We start from the raw sequence: 21,709 nt of genomic DNA on the forward strand, positions 1-21,709 counted from the left end.
GGGAGCTTACTCTCTATTTGACATGGGACCGTTAGGGTCACCTTCTCCAATGCTTGGTGTCTTACCTCAGGCCCTTGCAATACATAGGTTTCTGAACCTGATCCCCTTTCTGAACAAGGACTGAACTAGTTTGCACAAGACTGAAGGGTTGGCTAGGTACTCCTTCAGCCTGATGAACGCCTCTTTACACTGGGTCCATATGCACTGGAAGTAAGGGTGGCCCTTGTCTCCTCCAGTTGACACGAATCCGGACAGGGCAGCCATGTGCCTCGTCACTGCACACATTTCTGGGTTCGCTTCTATCCCACGCTCAGTGAGCAAGAAACCTAGAAACTTCCCTGCTTCTTTTCTGAACATGCACTTCTTGGGGTTCAACTTCAGCCTGCACTTAGCTATTGTCGTGCATAGCTCTTCTAAGTCAGCAAAATGTTGTTCTTTCGCCCGCTGGTGGACAGGTCAGACCTTGGCAATCCGATCCTACGCCGTGAGAGCGCTGCCAAGCTTGAAGATCTTTCCTCCAATCTCTCTTTTCCCACATCGCTGATTGGCTCAGGTCGCCTTTCCCAGGCGATCTCTGCGTGGGTGACCTCGGGCTGGGCGACCTCTTCTGAGTGCGGTGCACGCGTAGTGACCATGAATACCCCTCTCTTCGTTTTAAGGTTGTTCTCATAGGACCTCTTAGCCTCCTTCTAATCTGACTTGATGGTAATCACTTTTCCCCCCAAGTCAAGCAACTTCATCTTCATGTGCCTCGTCGATGATACCGCCTTCAGCCTGTTCAGCGTAGGTCTACCTAGCAGTATGTTATATGCGGAGGGGGCGTTGACGAAGAGGTACTTGATGTTCTCCGTACGGGACGCGGTACCATCTGTGAAGGTGGTCCTCAGCTCCAAGTGCCCACGCATAAGGCCTTACAGGTCGGGGGACAACTGCAGCTTGTTGAAAATCGTCCAGAACATCACGTCTGTCGAGCTCCCTTGATCTACCAATACACGGTGCACCCTCCTCCCAACGGTTACTACTGAGATCACCACCAGGTCGTTATCGTGTGGGACGACGTCTCGAAGGTCGGCCTTGGTGAAGACGAGGTCAACGTCAAGAGCGTCATCCGCCTCTTGCGCTTCTACCGACATCATTATTCGTGCATATCTCTTCCTCTGAGAAGTGGTTCACCCTCCTCCCGAAAAACCTCCTGCGATAGTGTGGACCTCACCATGCACGGGTATCTCGTGCCCCTGATCCTCTCCTGATGTTGTCGAGTTCAGGGCTCCCTGTGACTCCGCCAAGTAGTCATTCAAGAAACTGCTCTTCACCAGCTCATCTAACTGGTGTCCCAACGCCAAGCAGTTGCGTATGGGGTGGCCAAACGCTTGGTGGAACTCGCACCAGGCGTTCTTGTTGGGTCCTAACTTCTTGTCGGACTTAGCGGGCATCTTTAGTCTCTCTGCTATGTTGGGGATAGCAATGAGGTCCTTTAATTCTACTATGAATTCGTGCCTAGGAGGCACATTTTCTCTTGCATGCCCCCTGGTTTGGGGCTTCCTGGGTTGGTAGAGTTGTTGCTTCGTCGGGGTCTTCTTCTCTGTCGTTGCCTCATGTACCCTCAAGGGTTGAGGTCGACCTGGTGCATGTGGGCGCGTGGGAACAACACACGCACGCTTCTCATAGACTTCTCCCTCCGCAGCAATGTGAGCCACCACTCGGCGCCTTATCTCACCAAAAGTTTTAGGGTGGTTTCTGATGAGTGATTCGCTGAAGGGTCCTGGCACGATGCCCTTTCTAAACGCATGCACCATCATCTCTTCACTCTTAATGTTCAACCGCACAACCTGTGCCCCAAAACGGTTGAGGAACTCCTTCAGGGACTCTCCCTGATACTGCCTTACGTCAAAAAGATCGTAAGAAATGGACGGGGGAGCCCGATTCACGATGTATTGTTCTCTGAACAGTTTCATGAGTTGTGGGAACGACGTCACGTGGCCATCAGGAAGACTGATGAACCAATCCATCGCAGTTCCCACCAAAGTGCTCATGAACAACTTGCATCGCACCGCGTCAGAGCCCCCAACCAACATCATATGCGTATGGAAAGCCGTCAGATGAGCTTCCGGGTCCTCTGTACCGGTGAAAGCGACCTCTGGCCCTACGAACGTGGCTGGTATTACTGCATCCATGATCGCTTGCGAGAACGGCATTGGGAACTCCCTGGGCAGCGTCACGGGTTCTTGATCTTCCTTACTTTCGCCTTCCTGATTTTGCAGATCCCTACGCAATTCGTCATTTGATCGGTGTAGTTCTTCATTCGCTGTCAGCGACGCAGCCAAATCAGTCTGGATGCGTTCTTGATTCGCTCTTGACGCAGCCACTTCTTCTTAGAGGGCCTGCATCGTGTCCATAATCTGTTGCAGGGTGAGGCTTTCGCCCCCGTTTGGTGCAGCAGATCCTTGCCTCGTATTTCTCATCTTCTCAATCTTTATGGTTCTTGTTGGTGGGACAGCGTTTTAGATCGTGCCCCACAGTGGGCGCCAAATGTTCCTGCCGGTTGACCGAAAACGTCTTCCTACGTCTACGACAATCTCACGCCCAAGAATCCCTGCGTTCGCTCGTGCTTTCCTTCCGATGGAACACCTGAAAACACAAAGACAAAGGGCGTCCTAGAGGTTGTTTGCACTCCGACGCTCAAGTCAATCTTAGGGCTAGGAAACACCAAAATTGTTAAGCGTAAAGCTCTGTGTAAACTGTGTGTGTGAAGCGGCACAAATGAATAGCGTACCTTACTAGGTTTGTTACTTCCCTTTATATAGTTCAGGGTTTCCACTGTTTCCACTACCCAAAATAGGCTTTCTGAGGGTGGGTCCTAGCACCGCTATTACCCACTCTTAGGGCAACCTAGCGCGTAAGGCTCCCTAACTGGAGTGCGACCTCTAACGAGACGACCGCCGGGGTGCCACCTCGTGCACCTGATCTTTGGGATCGCTCGTCCTGGGAGCGCCCTAGCCATTCACGTGCCATGCGTGCAACTCACTTCTGGGACGTGACCCTCTCAGGTTGTATCTTTTCCAGTGGCTCTTTACTTGTGTTACGCCTGAACGCGTCATCCACACCACACGCATGGGCTCTCGTGACCTAGGCTTCTCCCTAACTGATAACTGGTGTGTGGTCTGGGATCCACCTCTCATGGCCCAGCTCTACTGTTTGAATCACCGATGTCTCATCTCTATGTCTGATGTCTCATCGCCCTCACTACATTGTCGGGTGGCACATCGGCACATCCTGGTGAACAATGTCTGAATACTTATTTATTTGAATTCTACATTATTTTATTATTTTATTTATAATTAAAAAATTAATTATTTTAATTAACTAAATTGTGTACAAAATTAATTATCATTTATTTCTTTTTTTATACACAATGATAAATTTATAATCTTAGAATTAACACAATTCAAAATATCCTTACAACCATCACATCACTCACATATTTCAATAAATTTTTCTCACATATTCACTCTAAGATACCTCAACTTTCTTCACACTTCCACTCCCTCACCCTCAACTTTTCACTCCCCCACACTCTCTAATCCAAACAAAGTGTTACTTTTACTATTATAACATTAATTATAGTCTCATATATAGGAGATTGATGGGTCCATTATAAAGATATCATAAACTCTTACCCCATGTCATTATTAAGTGTTAGAAATATAGTTGGCAGCTCAACTACTTCTATATTACCTCATGTTGGTGGATTTTTCTCCACTCCTTTTTAATTAATGCCTTCATTCTCTCATTCAAGTGCCTTCCTTGCAAACTCCAAATTGAATGGTATAGGTAAAAGTATCTTTTACACTTAAATGAGATCTTTGGTACCGGATATTATTAAGGCATTATGATGACGTATCTTTTTCTCGAAATCTATGATTACTTACATGATTATCATGAACTCTTTGCTATTAAGTCGAATTAGCGTTCTGAATTACAATTAAGAATGTATTACCTAATGGCTAATCATTGTTTGAAACGATTTGGACTTTATAAATTTGATCATATATGTCGACACAAACAAGGTATTGACAACTGCATCTATCGTCCGATATCGAAACAGGAAAAAAAAATTAATAGATGTGGCCAAACATTAACAAATTAATATACTCATTTCTTCCAAATATAGATGGATTTTAAAAGTATGTTTCTGTCATGGTGTTGTGATATTTTCTATCCATTTATTTTCCTTTTCACTCTTAAAAGGTTTGTGTTAAATAACCATTTTATCTTTTCTCTAGACAATTAGAATTTTCTTTTCTATCTTTTTACCAAGATTTGCTTTTACAATTATAACATCAATTATTGTACTCTTTTTATTCATCTTCTCTTTAAACTTTACAAAATTCTCATAGTCTCATATATATGTGATTGTTGGGTCCATTATCAAGATATCATAAACTCTTACCCCGTGTCATTATTAAGTGTTAGAAATATAGTTGGGAGTTCACCTACTATGTTACCAATAAATTAGTCTTTTTTAATAAAGGCTTAAAAATCCCCGGAGAAACGACCTCCTTTCTGGTATTTAAAATATCTAATATTTGATCTATCATTTTCCAACTCCATTAAAAGTAATATGAATGTTTACTGATGGTGAAATCCACTGCAAACAATTTTCTTTTCAAAAATCCTAATCATTATTTGACAACTATAATCTTCATAACAAAAACCATATTTAACCATTTTGAAATAATTAATCCAAAATAGTTGTTTTGGCTTATTTGTTAAGTCACACAAGCATAACCAACTCCAGAATACAGTTTGATATTTGAGGTATTTTTTTTTTAAATAAATAAAAATGATTATATAGTTGTAGATAGGATTCGGATGATTTTATCTCAAACAAATCTTATCGAACAAGATTAATTAGAAAAACTAAAATATAAACCAAAAAAAATATTTAACTATAAATAGAATGGATAAAACAATGATACATCAAAACATATCGAGTTCTCTAGTTAGACGGATACTCGTCGTTTTTCCTGTATGAAATTATATACACTATATGACTTTTCAATCAGTAAAGTAAAATGAGTTTGCGAAATACTTATTTTGAACATATACATGCATATTACGGATCATTTTATCTGAAATCCTAAGCCAAGACGAAATAATGTTCTAGACTGAAGATCCGAATGCAACAATTTAAAAGAAATAAGAAAGCAAATTAGCTCGAATCCAACAAACTAAATAATTTTACTGTCTTCAAAAAAGGCCTTTTTTTTTAATTTATACATAAGATATTTTCTCACTTTACGCATCACTTTTTGAGCTAGGAATAATGAAAGATATTCCCTCGTATACAATCCCACCAGGTGCCATGAAAATGGATCTTCCCCAACCAAAGTCAGCATCGTGGATTGCAATGAGCTTCTAATGATTCATCACTTGGAATCTGGAATACCTTGTAATGAGCTTCAGTCTAGAACATTATTTCGTCTTCATTAGTCTAGACCAACCATAAGATTCATCACTTGGAATACCTTGTAATGAGCTTCTAAGAGTCGAGATCATGCTTCACTTCAATAGTTTCACTTCAATAGTTTTCTTGAATATAATGCACTCCTCAAGTACAATCAACAAATCTCAGTCTTAACCAACTGAACCATCCCACATTTGAACTCATCTTAACACTAGGAAATGTTTTCAAGAATTTCAATGAGTTATTCTTCTCAAAGAAATCACGAATGAAACAACACCCACAAATGTCTTGTCTTATAGTTAAGCTTTTGAGAAGGAAAACGACATTTAGCGGTAGGAATTGTTCCTAAAATACCATATTATATATTGTGACATTTATATATATATATATGATCCTGCCGGTTGACTCGAGTGCAAGAGTCTTGCCACGTCAAAGGTATCTTCTCTCGATCAGCTTCGCACCACGCTAGCCTTCGATCTCCACGTCTCAAATCCTCTCGAGAACCTGAAGAAAACAAAGACACAGAATGGCGTCGCTGCGGCCGATCGCGCTCCGACGCTCAAGTCAGTGACAGAACCACCAAATACTAAGAGAGAAAAGCTAAACTCAAGGAACCGTGCAAATGTTCTCTCAGCGTACTCAAGTGTTCTCAAAAGCGTAAAGAAGTGTTCTAAACGCGCGTACCTCAGAAGTTCGTTAGAGTTCTTTATATACCTGAGCACTTTCTCTCTCCTGACGGTTACACCTCTGGACACGTGGCTCGCATCCAGCTGTACACGTGTCACCATCTGGAGCCACCTTCTACTTGAGCGTCACCTCTACTCTTCAAGCTATTTGACTAAGTTACCCATGCGAGGAGTAACTACAGCTTCCTTGGAGCGCGACCCCTTAAGCGGCGAGTACGGGGTGTCACCATGTACACCTTCTCTGTGGTCTCGCCTGCTGCTATCACGATCTGCTTTACTTGCACATCGTACATGTTCTGGTAAACTGTTCCCTTGCCTCGACCTCTGGCCAGGGAATGATCATCTGATAACTTCGACCTTCGTACTAGTACCCCTTGAAAGCCTTAAGCAAGCCTTCATGATCCTTCGGCGATGTGCCCCTTTCGGCGGTCTCTGACCACTTGGTCGCCTAAACTCACATACGGCGACTATGACGCGAGCCTGGTGACCGCCGGTTATACATACCAGAGATCGGAGAACACCAAGCTAACAATTGGCGACTGCACAAACTTCCCGATGTGCTTCCCTTTTATCAGCCAGGTGTTCCGCTCAACACGTCTACATTATCGCTTGCTGCCACGTCATCACTTCCGAGTACCTGATCGGTACACAAGCCCCCCAGTCTTAAGCTGAGACTTGACCAGCGAAAAGACTAAGAGGCCACGTCATCGTCGATCTACGTGGCACTGGCGCAGATTTCCGTACGCCCGTACCCTCTGCTTTTCTGACGCTCCACCAACCTCTTTTTCCATCACTCGATACGTGGCTTCATCAACGGTCGTCTTCAACTGTCGTTTGCGCTTCCGAAAACGTTCGAAAAACCCTTAAACCCTTTGCGCTTCCACTGTTCCATCATCTTTCTTCACTCTCAAGCGTTCTAAGCGTTTTCTCTGCGAACCACGAAGCTTCTCGTCTCTCTCAATCTTCAACTTTCTTCAACGCTCATCTGATCACAAAAAGGTACCCCTTTTACTTCTTCTGTTGATATTTGCTGCATTTTAATCGGTTTGCATCATCCTTTATCTGTCTGAAGCATACGTTGTGGGCTGTTTTTTCCTTTTCTCCTTTTCTCGTGACTTAGGGCTTCGTCCTTCATAACGTTTATCCTAGCGAACCCTTATTCGTTCGTTCTGTCTTCTTCATCCTCAATCGAGTCGTTCTTTGTTATCCTCATTTCATCCTTTTCTCTTTCCTTTGCAGTTCCTGCGATGGCTCACACAAAGTCCACCGCGAACCCTCCTCCTTCATCACGAAACCCTCCACCCCAAGCCCGTAGGGTTGCTCCTGGGGCAAATCCTCCACCAGCGCGCAACCCACCACGAGCCTCTGGTGCTCCTTCTAATCAGGCTGAGAGGCCTACTTCTTCTCACGCCAATCCTACTTAGGCAACTCCACCAGTCGCCGGAGGAGCCTCCCTTCCTCCACAAGACTATAAAGAACTCTACCCTTGGGCCACCCCGACTCTGCTGAAGGAGACATCCTCAATAAACACCGAGCTGGGCGTGCACCGACTGCGGAAAGGAGACCAATCCGACCTCTCCTTCCACAAAGAGCACGATAGCAAAATGATCGTGCTACCCTGCCTCCCCGGGGAACCGATCTGCGCGGATAATAAGGGGAACAATGGCGAGTTGTTCTGCTTTATCTACACGACATTCTTCAAGAAAGTGAAGCTTAGGCTTCCTTTTACCCACTTCGAGAGGGAGCTACTAACCGAGCTCAACGTCGCCCCTGCCCAGCTTCATCCCAACAGCTGGGCGTTCGTGAGGGCGTTCCAAATCATCTGCACACACTTGGGGCTGCCGGCTTCAGTGGATGTCTTTCTTTTCCTGTTCGAGGCCAAGAATCCCGGAGATCGCCTCTGGATTAGCTTGAACGGGATTGCTGGGAGGTCAATCCTCTCGATCTTCCAGCAATCTTACAAAGACTGGAAGGGGAAGTTCGTCAAGGTGTGCCAAAACGACCAAGACCCTTCCCTGCTCGACGGCTTCCCCTTGTACTGGGTACACAAGAGGAACAAAGACTCTAAAGAAAGCTTCAGGAGGCCAAGGAGTCCTGACAATATGGGGGAGTTAGACAAAGATCTCTGCCTCTTCTGGAAGAGTGTGGCCGCTGCCAATATCACCCTCCCCACCGCCTCCATAATCACCTTCGAGTTCCTTGAGGACCAACTCGAAGCTCACATAGGTTAGCTCCTGCCCCAGCACCAAGTCTTTCACTTCGAGTTAACATTAACTTAGCGTCTTCACCACTATATTTTGGCATTTCATTATTCTGTGTTGACTCCGATCTTTCATCCATGTACTGCTTGTGTTATCTTATATGAATGCGCTTGCATGTTTGGCTTCTGCCTTGGTTGCTCATTTGTTCTTTATCTTGCGCAGATAATATGTTGGGCAAAGGGAAGCTGGCTGAACTGAGGGCGATCGCCCGGTCTCATAAGCTCGCGGCAGGCTCCCAAACCGTGCCCAACTCGGTGGTGGAGATCGCCGCTGCTCAAGGCAAGACTCCTCCCCGAGGTGCAACCTCTTCCGGGGTACTACCCGCCCCTCAAAGGAAAAAGCTGATCTTGAGGAAACCAAAAAGGAAAGCTCCTCAAGTGGTACAAGAGGAAGAAGAGGATGACGAGGCGACTGAGGATGGCCTCGTCACCAAGAGAACAAGGGCGACCCCCTCTTCACCACTTGCACTCCCAACACCAACACCGCCCTCACTTCCAGCTCCATCACAACCAGTCCAAGCAACACTCTTGGCCGCCGCACCCCCCGTGGTTGAAAGCAGCGACCCAAGCTTCATTGAGAACCCTCCAAGCGCCTCCACGCCATTCGTATCTGCCAGAGAGGGTCCTCCTTCAACCACTTCTATTGCTGGGGTCGCACCAGGAGGAGATGAAGGCGCTCATAATTCGCCAATACTCATAACAGAATCTCCGACCTCACCACTACGCCAAGAAGCCCCCCTTGCCCTTCAAACTCAAGAGGGTGGTGGTGAAAATCAGCACCAAACTCCTCCAGCACCTCCACCAACAACAACCTCAAGCCTCCCAACCTCCCTCGAAGAGATCTTGGGGCCCTTCACAGCTAAACTGAAGATGATGGCGAAGGATCTCCCCTCCATAGTATCAAAAGCTGTGAAGGACGCACTCAAGAAGCTCCAAGATGAAAACTCAGCGCTCAAGGAGTCAAATCTGATTACAAGGGCTGAGGCTGAAAAGCTCTCGTGCAACCTGCTGATGGCTGAGTTGGAGCACTCAAGGCTGGAGGACGCCATGGATGCTGAGCTAAGGAGCGTGCGCAAGGAAGCCTCCGATCTGCGCCAAAAACTGCACCTCCAAGTATAAGAGAAAATCGACTTGGAAAGCAAACCGGTCCCTTTCCGGCTCAAGGTGGCAGACTTGGAGGCTGCGAAAAAGGCGGATGCGACCAAGATGGAAAACCTTGAGAAAAGGTCAGTAGATCGGGAGGTTCTCCTCGGAAAGGTTGAAAAGGAGAGGGACGATGCCATTGCTGAGCTCGCCAAAGCTCGAGAGGAGGCCACAAAGACTGCTGCAGAGTTGGCCCAGGCTCAGGACGAAGGCAAAAAGGCTGCTGAGGACCTAGCTCGAGCTCGTGAGGAAACGGAAGAACTGAAGAAACAAGCACAAGAGCTCGAGCAAAGCACTGCCCAAGTCCTCACCGCCGGGTTCGACGCCGCTCTGGAGAAGGTTGCATGCCAATACCCCGAGCTCGACCTCTCCATGGTGTCAATCTGCAACGAGGTGGTGGATGGGAAGATCGTACCCTCTGAAGACTAGCTGCCTCCCTCCATCACCTTGTTTTTGAAACTTGGCGCTCATCTTTTGTTTGTAAAAACTTTATATGTAATTCTTCTGCTTATGTACTTGATCACATTCGTGTTCAAACTTGAATAGCCACTTTTGTATGACTTTCAATGCTGAAAAGTTGTTTTCTAATACTTCTCTTTAAATGCTGCTCACTTTTACTCGCTTTCACACACTGCTTCAAACTTGAATAAACTGTTAACTTCATAACAATTTATCAAACAGTTAACTCAAAGTAGAACTTGAGCAACTATTAACTTTCAAGCGATGACATTTAATATAACTTGTGAACTTAAGGCAACAAACTTTAACATAAGTTACTTACTAGGCAGCAGGTTTTAACTTAAACTAGTACCACAATACAGTTTACCTGATCTGCCCAACAAAGTGAGCCCTTACACCCGTCATCGCCTGGAATTCTTCTGATCGCCGTAGGGTTCTGGCGATGTGACCCTCCTTACCTTCATATCTTGACCATTGTTCCCTCATCTGGGGGTAGAGGCACCTTTCGGATCCTTCTCTACCTCCCTGAGTTTCAGAACAATGATCTGGTCTTACTGGGTCAATATTGATGTTTCACTTAAAGGGGAAAAGCCATTTTTCCTTCCCTTCCCACCGTTTAAGGTCACGAACACCCCTGACTTTTCAGTTCATCTTGCCTGAACTCACTCTAAGGTGAAAAGGACTTTTTCTTGCCTGCACTTGCTCAAAGGCAAGGAGGACTTCTTCTTGCCTGCACTTGCTCAAAGGCAAGGAGGACTTCTTCTCTTTCTCGCCTGCACTCGCTCAAAGGCGAGGAGGACTTCTTCTCTTTCTCGCCTGCACTCGCTCAAAGGCGAGGAGGACTTGTTCTTGCCTACACTCGCTCAGAGTCGAGGAGGACTTTTTCTTGCCTACACTCGCTCAAAGGTGAGGAGGTCTTTTTCTCTTTCTTGCCCCAAGACGCACGAGAGCGTTGAGGTCTTTAGTCATTACTGGTGCCTCCGATCGCCGAAAGACGATAAGGACTTTAAAACTTTAACTACTGCCGCTGATCGCCGAGAAACGATGGGGACTTTAAACTTTTAACTGATGCCGCCAATCGCCGAAAAGCGATGGGGACTTTAAAACTTTTAACTGATGCTGCCAATCGTCGAAAAGCGATGGGGACTTTAAAACTTTTAACTGATGCCGCCAATCGCCGAAAAACGATGGGGACTTTAAAACTTTTAACTGATGCCGCCAATGATGGGGACTTTAAAACTTTTAACTGATGCCGCCAATCGCCGAAAAACGATGGGGACTTTAAAACTTTTAACTGATGCCGCCAATCGCCGAAAAGCGATGGGGACTTTAAAACTTTTAACTGAGAGCATGCAATATAACTTTGAACTTGCCTTAAATCACGCGCGAGTGATAAGGTCTTTTTTCGATTCTAAAAACTTTCAACATAAAAGGCATGCAAACTCAGAAACTTAAGCTTGGAAACTCTTCTTTATTGGGTGGCCTCATTAAAAACCCTCCTTAGGGAAAAAAGAGTGCCCCCTTCAAAACTGTTTTAACAGAAAGCTTGTAAATCTCTTCATGTTCGTTTTTACTTACAAAGCTTTAACTGTAATATAACTTGAGGTGTGTGGCGTTCCAGGTGCGAGGAATCGCCCCTCCTTCTAACGTCTCTAAGCGGTAGGCGCCGTTCCCGAGCACCTCGGTTATTCTGAACGGTCCCGTCCACTTAGGCGATAACTTGTTCTCCATCTCGTACTGATGGGCTTTCCTCATCACCAGGTCGCCCTCTCTAAATTGCCTTGGCATTACCTTGGAGTTGTATCTTCGCTCAATCCTTCTTTTTACTGCCTCGGCTTTTACTCTTGCCTCCTCCCTGACCTCATCCAGTAAATCCAGATTTAACCTTCTTTCTTCATTCGAGTCTTCCACCACAAAGTTCTGGAATCTCGGCGAGCTTTCCTGGATTTCAACTGGAATCATTGCATCACATCCATAAACCAAGCTAAACGGGGTCTCGTGAGTTTCTGACTGTTCAGTGGTATGGTACGCCCAAACTATGCGGGGTACCTCTTCAGCCCACGATCCCTTAGCTTTCTCTAGCCTTCTCTTTAAACTTCTCAGCAACACCCGATTGGCAGACTCTACTTGGCCATTTGTCTGTGGGTGCTCGACGGATGCAAACACCTGTTGTATTCCCACCTCTTCGCATAGCTTCTTCAACAGGTGACTTGCAAACTGAGTTCCGTTGTCCGACACCAGGCACTTAGGCACACCAAACTGGCACACGAGACCTGACCGCCAATGGGAAAGGTCCCAGAATGTCAATTCCCCAAGTATGAAACGGCCAAGGGCTGTAAATTGACTTCAGCTCTTCTGGAGGCGCCTTGTGCCAATCGGCGTGCTGCTGACATTGTTTGCAACACTGTGCATACTTCTTGCAGTCCTCCCTCATCGTTGGCCAATAATAACCTGCACGGAGAGTTCTTGCACCCAGAGCTCGTCCCCCGACGTGACTCCCACATATACCTTCATGGAGCTCGGCCATAATTCTAGTGCATTTTTCTCCGTGCACACATTCTAGGAGTGGGTGTGTAAACCCAAACCTGTACAGCTCGCCATCGATCATGGTGAACTTGCTGGAGTTCTTCTTTATCTTCCTAGCCTCCGTCGGATCCAGCGGGAGGAGGCCATATGCCAGGCAGCGCTGGTATTGCGTTATCCATGTGTCTGGCTTATGCGTAGCGCAGACCTGCGTCATGTTCACCCTCTCCCCCCGACATGCTCTTATTCTCGGCGATCTCAAGGTCTCCTAGGTCAAGGACCTGTGACTCCTCGCCGCTTTCTCCGTCGACTTGCTTATCTGAAGAACCAGGTGGTCTTCCACAAACGCTCTAGGAGTCTTCAGAGTTTCTTGGATAACTGTCCTCTGCCTACCCCCCTTGCCCGAACTGGCGAGCTTGGCTAGCAAGTCAGCTCGGGCATTTTGCTCTCTGGGCACATGCACTACTTCAAATGAGACAAAGGAACTCTTCAACTCCTGCACGTACTCCAAGTAAGCCACCATTTGTGGATCCTTGGCCTGGAACTCGCCTGTTACTTGTCTCGTGACTAACAATGAGTCACTCTTGGCCATCAACACCCTAGCCCCCATCTCCTTAGCCAACAAGATTCCGGCGATCAACGCCTCATATTCTGCTTGATTGTTGCTAGCTTTAAAGGCAAACCTCAGGGATTGTTCTATCAGCACGTCGTTGGGCCCTTCTAGAATAACTCCAGCACCGCTACCCTGCTGGTTAGACGATCTTTCCACCGAAAGCACCCAGCAAAAATCGTCCCCCTCAACTGGCGCCGCTTCCGACGAGAGCTCGAACACGAAATCAGCGAAAATCTGCCCCTTGATCGGTCCTCGGGGCTCATATTTGATGTCGAACTCCGACAGCTCCACTGCCCACTTCACCATTCTCCCAGCTACATCAGGCTTCTTCAAGACTTTCTGGATGGGCGGTCGGTCATCACCAGCACTGTAAAACTGTGGAAATAGTGGCGCAACCTCCTCGCCGAAAATACTACAGCCAGCGCATCTTTCTCCAAGGCCTGATACCTTACTTCTGGGCCTTACAACACCTTGCTGACGAAATAAATAGGCTTCTGGGCCTGATCTTGATCTTGGGCGAGCACCGCACTCACCGCCCTCTCAATTACAGCAAAATACAACCCGAGAGGGGTTCCCACCAAAGGTTTGCACAAAACCGGCGGGCTCGCCAGGTATTCTTTAAGCTTCACGAAGGCTTCTTCGCATTCCTTCGACCAGATAAACTTGTTGTTTCGCCTTAAGCATTGGAAGTACGCATGGCCTTTCTCTCCACTAGCTGATACGAAACGAGACAGGGCGGCCATCCGACCTGTAAGCTGCTGCACCTCCTTCACGGTAGCCGGGCTCCTCATCGCCAAGATGGCAGCACACTTATCAGGATTTGCCTCTATTCCCCTTTCAGTTAAGAGGAAACCTAAGAACTTCCCCGCCTCCACGCCAAAAATGCACTTCTCGGGGTTTAGCTTTAATCTGAACTTGGCAATCATGGTAAACAGCTCCTCCAGATCTGAGACGTGCTTGCTTTTCTCTAACGAGGTCACGACCATATCATCTACGTACGCTTGCACATTCCTTCCCAGCATCGGTGCAAGTACCTTATCCATCAACCTTTGGTACGTGGCCCCCGCGTTCTTCAGCCCGAAGGGCATCACCTTGTAATAGTAGCACGATCTCTCAGTCATGAAGGCAGTTTTCTCTTCATCCATAGGATGCATCTTTATCTGGTTGTACCCCGAGAAGGCGTCCAGAAAACTCAGCAACTTGCACCCTGCTGCGCTGTCGACCAGGGCATCTATGCTTGGCAAAGGGTATGAATCCTTTGGACAAGCCTTGTTCAAGTTCGTGAAGTCGACGCACATGCGCCACTTCCCGTTGCTCTTCTTCACCAGTACGACATTAGCTAACCATTCAGGGTACTGGACCTCCCTGATATGGCCTGCGGCGAGGAGCTTCTGCGTTTCATCCCTAATCGCCTGTCTCCTCTCCTCATTAAACTTCCTTCTTCTCTGTAGCACTGGTCTGACCTGTGTGTCCATTGCCAAATGGTGACACAAGAAGTCGAGGTCAATTCCCGGCATGTCTGAAGCAGACCATGCAAAAGCATCCAAATGCCGTTCTATCACCTTGGCGATCTGGTATTGGAGCTCACCTTCCAAATATCTTCCCAACTTGAAGACCTTGCCCCCGATCTCCCTCTCAAGCCACTCCTCGACGGGTTTGGGTCTGGTTTCCCTGGCGATCACCGCCCTGGCGATTCCCGACTCCCTCGCTTCCTCTGGGTGGTTTCTCGCTTCTTCTTCCTGTCCGGCGCTCTTTCCCTCAACCTCAGCGTCTATCATGGTGACATCGCCTCCGGCGGCCACTTCCATCGCCGCATCAACAACTCGCCATTCTGTTGGCCTGGGCTTCACACCAGGAGGCGGCGTCGTGGTGATGTAACTTACTGACCTTTTATTCTTGAGGCTATTTTCATAGCACTTCTTCGCCTCCTTCTGGTCAGATCTGATAGTGATCACCACCCCCTCCATTGATGGTAACTTAACCTTCATGTGCCTGGTTGAGGGCACAGCTCCTATTCTGTTGAGGGTTGGCCTTCCCAACAGAATGTTATACGCTGAGGGGGCGTTCACAACGAGGTACTTGATCTTCTCCGTCCTAGAGGCCACCTCATCCGTGAACGTTGTTCTCAGCTCAACGTACCCCCTGACCTCCACCTGATCGCCAGCGAACCCATATAAGCATCCTCCATAGGGTCTTAGCTGGTCAAGGGGTAGTTGCAACTTGGTGAAAGTCGGCCAGAACATCACATCTGCCGAGCTTCCTTGGTCCACCAGCACCCGATGGACCTTCCTTCCCGCCGTGACTAGCGAGACCACTATGGGATCGTTGTCGTGAGGCACAACGTCCCTGAGATCCTCCTTTGTGAACGTAATGTCCACATCTGGCGAGTGATCTTCAAACACATCTACTGCCATCACAGACCTTGCATACTTCTTCCGCTGTGATACAGTGCACCCACCACCTGAGAAACCTCCGGCGATGGTGTGGATCTCGCCATGAGTGGGCATCTCATGCTGCTGACCCTCACCACTCGCCGGCTGAGAGCTCGACGCACCCCCCGTCCTCTTGTCCAGCAAGTAATCATTCAAGAAGCCGCTCTTGACCAGGTCGTCGAGCTGGTAACCCAGGGCCAAACACGAATCAAGGGTGTGACCAAAACTCTGGTGGAACTCACACCAGGCGTTTGGCTTTGGTCCTAACACCTTGTCGCCAACTTTCTCACGCGCTTTAAGCCTGGCAGCTATGTTGGGAATGGCAATCAGGTCCGCCAATCCCATGACAAACTTGTACCTGGGTGGGCGATTGAACTCCCTAGGGCGCCCTGGGCCCCTTCCCTTGTTTTTCTTTGGATCGTAAGGATGGCGAGTCCTTTGATCCTTCTTGGCCGCCGCCGTCTCCAGCACCCTCTGCGGCTGGATTCTAGTCTGGGCTCGTGGCCTAGCAGGAGCCACGCTCCCTCTCTTCTCGGCGACCTCACTCTCGTCGGCGATGTGGGCCACAGCAAGTCGCCTAACTTCAGCAAACATGGCGGGGTGGGCCCTAATCAGCGCCTCACAGAAAGGTCCCGACAGCACGCCCTTTTTGAAGGCGTATACCAACATCTCCTCGTCTTTGGCAGGCGACCGGACCATCTGTGCTCCAAAACGATTCAAATAGTCCCTGAGGGACTCTCCCTGGTACTGCCTCACATCGAACAGGTCATAAGACACCCTAGGTGGCGCCTTGTTCACAATGTACTGGTCGACGAAAAGCTTCGAAAACTGCTGGAAATTGGTTATGTGACCTGTAGGCAAGCTAACAAACCATTCCAGCGCTGTTCCCTGGAGCGTGCTCACAAACATCATACAATAGATAGCATCTGAGCCTCCTGACAGCATCATCTGTGTGTGGAACGTAGTGAGATGTGCTTCAGGATCCTCCACGCCGGTGAAAAAGGCTTTCACAGGTACCACGCTCGCAGGGATCGGCGTGTCCGTGATCGCCTGAGCAAACGGCATTGGGAAAACGCGCGGTGGCGATGACGGCGCAACTTCTTCAACAACTGTGCGTCCTCTCTGCTCCTGAAGAGCTTGACGCAATTCCTCCATGACCTTGCTGAGCTCTTCATTCCTGGCCTGAGAGGCGACCAGGTCTTCATGCATCTTCGCCTGCTCTATGCGCGATGCCTCCACGTTTTCTTGCAACGCGCGCATGATCTCCATCATCTGCGCCATGGTCATGGCGCCTTCTACAGCAGCTGACACAACGGGACTGGAACGCGTACTTCTCATCTTTCTCATGAAAAATCAACAAACCAAACCTCAGCGAGCAAAACCTTCACCAGCGAAACGATCGATCCAGCAATCAATCGGTCAAAACTTCGTAAACTCCAAAGAACTTCCAAGAACGCAATCACAACAGCAAAAACCTCCACAGAAACTTGCAACCTTGACACGAAACTACCGCTTCTCCTCCAGAACTCCCGATTCACCGGTCAGAAACACGAACGAACGGTAAAAACTTCAATTCACCGATTGAAACTCACAAGCGGTGGAAAACTTCAAACTACCGATCAAAACTTCGAACGAACGGTGAAAAACGCCGATACACCGAATGAAAATCCAAACGAACGGTGGAAAACGCTGAAAATGGTTGCACCAGCACACAACCACACAAGAATCTCAAAAACTTCAAGAACTCACGCTGTGGATGGGAAACACGCTTTACACGGCCCCACGGTGGGCGCTTGATGATCCTGCCGGTTGACTCCAGTGCAAGAGTCTCTCAAAAGCGTAAAGAAGTGTTCTAAACGCGCGTACCTCAGAAGTTCGTTAGAGTTCCTTATATACCTGAGCACTTTCTCTCTCCTGACGGTTACACCTCTGGACACGTGGCTCGCATCCAGCTGTACACGTGTCACCATCTGGAGCCACCTTCTACTTGAGCGTCACCTCTACTCTTCAAGCTATTTGACTAAGTTACCCATGCGAGGAGTAACTACAGCTTCCTTGGAGCGCGACCCCTTAAGCGGCGAGTACGGGGTGTCACCATGTACACCTTCTCTGTGGTCTCGCCTGCTGCTATCACGATATGCTTTACTTGCACATCGTGCATGTTCTGGTAAACTGTTCCCTTGCATCGACCTCTGGCCAGGGAATGATCATCTGATAACTTCGACCTTCGTACTAGTACCCCTTGAAAGCCTTAAGCAAGCCTTCATGATCCTTCGGCGATGTGCCCCTTTCGGCGGTCTCTGACCACTTGGTCGCCTAAACTCACATACGGCGACTATGACGCGAGCCTGGTGACCGCCGGTTATACATACCAGAGATCGGAGAACGCCAAGCTAACAATTGGCGACTGCACAAACTTCCCGATGTGCTTCCCTTCTGTCAGCCAGGTGTTCCGCTCAACACGTCTACATTATCGCTTGCTGCCACGTCATCACTTCCGACTACCTGATCGGTACAATATATATATATATATATATATATATATATATATATTTTTTTTTTTTTTTTTTTTGTGTGTGTTGAGACTGTTTTTACAAAACAGAATGGTCTGTGATTTTTCTTGAAAGCTAATTCCTTTAATACAATACAATTCATAAATTAGTGCTAAAAAAATCCCTTTTACCCCTTCTATCACTATCCGCCATCCATTACCAACTCCACTCGTGTCCCTTTTACCCCTAATAAATTGGTTGTCACTAGATCACCTAAACCAATCATCAGAATGAATCTATCTACCTCTGGGAAGAGAAATCATGAGAAAGAGTGTGCATTTCCTAGTGGAAATTGTAATAAGTAGTCGTCATACTCATCCAGGACGAGTGTGGGGGAATTCTTCATTTTATAAAGTACCATCACTGGTCAGGTCAAGAGAAGACTTGCACACAGAAGGCATGGTAGTAGAAGACCCGATGCAAGCAAGTGACCAGTCTACCCTTTGTTTTATTCAGATAGATACTTCTATATGTCTGGTTGATTCAAACCAATTATTTGGGGGATTGTTTCTTACTATATTTGTCTCTATTACAAACTTGTGTGCCTATTATATGATGTAGGACAGCAAAAGCCTTTTTCCTCTAGGCAAGATTGGTTACATAGATCACATAGTGCTGCTGGACTTGATTAAAGACCATACTTTCAGAGATATTATTTTAGACCAACTAAACCCTAGCTCTTAATCAAAGATTTAATTCAAACCCAACTAAAACAATTGATTATGGTCAGAACAAGATCACATAAAATATACGAACATTTTAAAATAATTTAAGAAATGAAAAATTGATGAATTGTAAACGCTAATGAGTGCTCACCCATGGCAGTATATTCGTCAGACCACTCTAAAGGAGTAGGGTTTGTTTGAAGATGGATGGAGAGAAGAAAGAAATGCACCATTTGACTCCTTAGTGGCCCGTTCAATTCCCATGACTTGCATTTTCCTCTCACCGGAATGCGGATTGAAGCTATGGCACCAAAGGGAACGTGGATTCAAGCTTGGAAGTGGGAAACTATTAAAATAACTTCTGATTTATCCCCCGAGAAACTACTGACCCCTTGCTCTTTTTTTTTTTTTTGTTTTTGAAAAACCCTAAAATAACTTTTATCCACTAAAATAATTAACTTTTTAAAATTGATTATAAAAGTTTAATAATTGATGTTACATTTAATTAAATTAATGAAATCATTTTAATAAATGTATTACATTCTATATTATTGATGTAATGTTTGACTAAGATTAACTTAGCAACCTTTGATATTGGTCAAGTCACTTAAAAAATGTAGCCCTTCATGTCGTATGAGCTTTCTGCCTTTACTCCAGTAACCTGTTTTATGAACAAGTACAGGTTTGAAGACAAGATGTTAAAAATTTTAAAAGCCGACTATGAATCGTAATATGTTTTGCCTGTGAAAATGACTCAAGAGATAAGGATTACTATCACAGAAGTCATACAAATTGAGGTAAAGAGACTTAACAAATTAAGTATTTGTCTACTGTGTGCCAAAGAGATAACTAATCAAAACTTTCATATGGACAAAGCCAGAATACATTCACATTTGGAAAGAAGAAACAAGAGGAATTTGGAGGATGGGTATCCTCCTTGCAGAAAAGGATAGTCCACATCCAAAATTAAATAGAAGTGTGCTAATATCTCTCAGTGAAAGCAATATTATACAAAATCAACTCTAGCAAGGTAAGCAAATCCAATGGAAAATCCAAACATTCAGAATAAAACAAAGACAACACGAAGTTTGTTTGCTTATAAAACACATTTCCAGGACACTCTTTCTTCTTTTACTCCATCCAAAACCTCTGAAACCAATGAAGAAGACAAGAAATGCTTCATATCCCGAGTACATACCCAAGTTTCACCAAAAACAACGAAAGGTCTGTTCCAATTTCCAAATGTTGCTATCCAGCAATGTAAATAACAACCAACAACATTATCGCAGATCCACCAACCAAATCAACATGTGTGAAATTCAATTATTAATATTTACAGGAAATAAATCATCCATCCGGAGAGGGTAGGAGAAAAATGACATACCAAGTACAAACATTCTTCAACTTAAACACCAGTAATAAACGATTTATTCATTAATACCAAGCCTAACCAGTTACCACTATCACTCGCAAGAAAATCAAATAAGTTACTACTCTCTAAGTGTCCGTAACTACTAAAATCAATGCAGAGCTGACAAAAGACACTGAAACAAAAAAGTTGAAAACTCTTAATCATGTAAGAACTGACTTTCAAGAAAACGGAATTCCGATAGGGTTCTAATTTAACTGCCTACAAGGAGCATTTGCAAAATGAACTGTATATAATATTTCAATCACAAAAACAAGTCAAATGAAATAAATTTGAACGTCCAAGAGACATACAATACTACTGATCCATCAGAGTGCAAACTTCGTGAAAACCTCTACTTCCTTTCCAAAACCAAAGGGCAGGGGTAATCATTGTATTCAACATTCAACTTCAACACTCATTTAGCTCCTTCGTTTCAAAACATTTGCGGAAAGTCAAACAGGTTTTAAACAGCGTGCTATTCAAATTAATAATGCAAAGGAATTAATATGCTTTAAACATTTTACCCAAACGTATGGTATTCTTCATCGATTCACTTGTCCCCACACCCATGAGCAAAATGGCTCTATCGAACGCAAGCATAGGCACGAAATGGGTTTAACCCTTCTTGCTTCTGCTTTGTTACCCATCAAATTTTGGGGTGAAGCCTTTACCACTGCCATGCATATCATTAATATCTGCCTTCCCCTGTTTTACAAAATAAATCTCCATATGAATTGTTGTTTCACAAACCTCCTGTATATAATACATTAAAAACCTTTCGGTGTGTCTGTTATCCTTTGCTTCTACCCCTATAACAAACACAAGCTTGATTTCAAATCTAAATGTTGCCTTTTTCTTGGCTACTACATTCATAACAGAGGCTATATTTGCCTCTCTAACACTAGTAAGGTCTATATTTCTAGGCATGTTATTTTTCATGAAGAATTATTCCTTTATGATATTCCTAAATATAAGTTTCATCCTTTTGTACATGATAACATTGCATCTGACTGTTTGAACCAAGTTATCACTGTTATTCACTCCCCTTCTATTAATTATTCTCTCGTTTCCCAACTCAGTCCTGATTCTACTGTACCTACTAATCCTAATCCTTCTACCGCTTTGGTGCCTACCTCTTCCACTGACCCTAACACTGTCAATACTCATCGTATGACAATGAGATCCAAGGCAAGTATTTTCAAACCCAAAACTTTTCATACTCACTTTGTTTTACCGTCACCAGTTCCAACGTCTATCACCAAAGCTCTCTCTTCTCCTCCTTGGTTTCAAGCAATGACTGATGAATACACTGCTTTTCTCAACAATCACACTTGGTCCTTAACATCTCTTCTTGAAGGAGATAAAGTTGTTGGATGCAAATGGCTTTTCAAAAACAAATACCATACGGATGGTTCCTTTCATCGGCAGAAAGCTCGCCTTGTTGCGAAGGGATTCAGTCAAACAGAAGGATGTGATTACAATGATACATACAGTCCTT

At 45.7% G+C, this 21,709-nt stretch overlaps 1 long non-coding RNA gene across 1 annotated transcript; it reads right to left on the minus strand.

The window, feature by feature from the left end:
- Positions 1 to 4,928: 4,928 nt before the first annotated feature.
- LOC150027570 (uncharacterized) lies at positions 4,929 to 19,173 on the minus strand. The gene is made up of 2 exons (XR_016521122.1): positions 18,952 to 19,173; positions 4,929 to 5,678 (listed from the first exon to the last, which is right to left on the minus strand). It is a non-coding gene; the product is annotated as an uncharacterized LOC150027570 (long non-coding RNA).
- Positions 19,174 to 21,709: the final 2,536 nt, after the last annotated feature.

The sequence above is a fragment of the Phaseolus vulgaris genome, chromosome 5, assembly GCF_051622355.1.
Source record: "Phaseolus vulgaris cultivar YP4 chromosome 5, ASM5162235v1, whole genome shotgun sequence".
NCBI lineage: Eukaryota > Viridiplantae > Streptophyta > Magnoliopsida > Fabales > Fabaceae > Phaseolus > Phaseolus vulgaris.